Here is a 2,239-nt window from a genome sequence, read left to right on the forward strand (position 1 = left end):
GGAGCAAAGAGTGAAGGTTATTTGTAAGGAAAGGTGGACAGCAACAACCTGAAGAGGACTTTTAAGGGGGACAGGGCTATGAATCACATCCTGCTTCGCCAAAATAGAAGCTCCACCGGTGGCTTTATCACCTGGAGGTGAACACGAATGGAATGAGTTGTACTGACGAAATTCAAATTTGTCTGTATTTTTCAGATATGTCTCTTGTAGACTAAACACAGATGGTTTGTAATCCTGCGATAATAATTGTAGATCCTGAAAATTGTTCCTAAGGCCCCTGCAATAGATCGATCCAGTCTGTCAATCAAAGCTGGCGCATGCGTCGATATCGGCCTATCAGCGGGCCGGGCGCGCATTGTGGATTTGTCAGACTTATTTCTGGAGTCAAACGAAGCCTCCGATCGATGAGCTTCGAATTATGCCGTCCACACTCGCAATATCTATTATACATTGCTGCGATTTCATGAGTACCTTCAACAAACCTTTTGGGTGAAGACAAAAAAAAACTGAAATTGATCGAGGAATGCGATAGGCGTCACGATCAGTTAATTGTCGGCTAGGCGTCACGATCAGTTAATTGTCGGCACCGTCGTTCTGGAAACCTACGTCTGCTCGAAGTTGAGAATTTGCATGAATTTCCACACTTTCGCACATGTGCAAAACCATTACCAATTAGATGACAGCAATTAGCAATTTAAGGATTCGCATTGTAGCTACAAAATTGTATTTGCTTATCGTTTTAGTCAATACTGGGCATTGGTTTGGTTAGTCAATAAAGCTGAAACGAGACGGGCGCGAAGGCCATGACACAATGTAAACAAATCTGATAGCGATCTGATTTCGGTTAGGGACGACCAACATGGCAAAACTTGTTACATTAAAAACCAATGTGATAATATGGTTGCCTTCGATCTTAGATATTCTTAAATTTGTCACACATTTTATGATGTTGTCAAGTTTCAAAAGCACAATCTGAAGGGCTACTGTGCAGTACACTATCTGTTAATAGCGCAAAATATTTGAAGAGTAATATTTTTTATTCAAAGGAACAGTGTAAGCAGATGTTTATCACGCAATATCCAAAATATGAAAAGCATTTCAAATGAGTGTCTATAAAACCAAGCCTTAAATATTTCGGAATTTCCATAAAGAGATGTGGATCGAGACGAAAACTATGCGAGAAGAATAGTCTAGTGACCTTCTAGAATATTGGAGGGAATTCAACCAAATTGTATTTCTTAACTAAGAGAATATTATTTGTTTCTAATTTTTGTTACAATATATTTTTTTCACGTAGGAGTGGTACATCGGTACACTTTAGGAATAATACAGTCAGTAAAACTGTCATTTTAATTACTTCATTGGAAATGATAGCAAGACATCTTTTATGAATCCTGCATCCTTTAGTAAACGTAGAAAGGTGATAAAATAAATAGTAATATAGTCAATTATAAGTATACCTAACTGAGAGACATATTCGATTCATGTAGTTTGAAAGCAGAATCAGGGATACTTAGACAAGACTACAGACATGTCATGGCAGAGCAATAACTTGGCACTAGTTTCTTGGCTCCTTAGTAACTTAGTTTCTGCTTTAAGATGTTTTAAAAAAATAATAAATTTGCTAATAAGATTAGTCTGAAAGTGATTACTCGTATCGTCACTCATATAAAAGTTACTTCAACATCACAAAGAGTTTGAAAAAAGACAACAACAAATGCTACCTTTAGGCCACACCCTGGTCAGGCATTATTCAGTCTTGTAACAGAATAACTTACAAAAATAAAAAAACCCAGTTGACTATTCATGTATATTGAAACACACATTTAACACAGATTTGATGTCATGCTTCTTAGAAATCACCAGCTTTTGAGGAGGTTACCAATGTTTTATGACTGAGCCAAAATGGTGTTTATCAAAATGGACAAATTGTTCAAGGTGTGTTGATGAATGGTTATTTGGAAAATTAGCTTCATTTTAAATTGCACATTGGTTTGCAGGATGTGAATGCTTTATGTGTTTTCCTAAAGTTTTGTTATGACTTTTACCACTTTTTAAAACAACTTTAATATGTTTTAATGACATTTGTAAGTATTCCAGAAAATGAAATAGATCAGATTTCGTGTTATGTCCTCTAGGGATATGGTCTCAGATATAATAAAACAAAGATTACTAGAGTCATTGTTTAAGAAGCAATTATGTACATATGTAATTTTATTATTATTACTTATTTTTATGT

This window comes from Haliotis asinina, chromosome 4, assembly GCF_037392515.1.
Source record: "Haliotis asinina isolate JCU_RB_2024 chromosome 4, JCU_Hal_asi_v2, whole genome shotgun sequence".
Classification (NCBI taxonomy): domain Eukaryota; kingdom Metazoa; phylum Mollusca; class Gastropoda; order Lepetellida; family Haliotidae; genus Haliotis; species Haliotis asinina.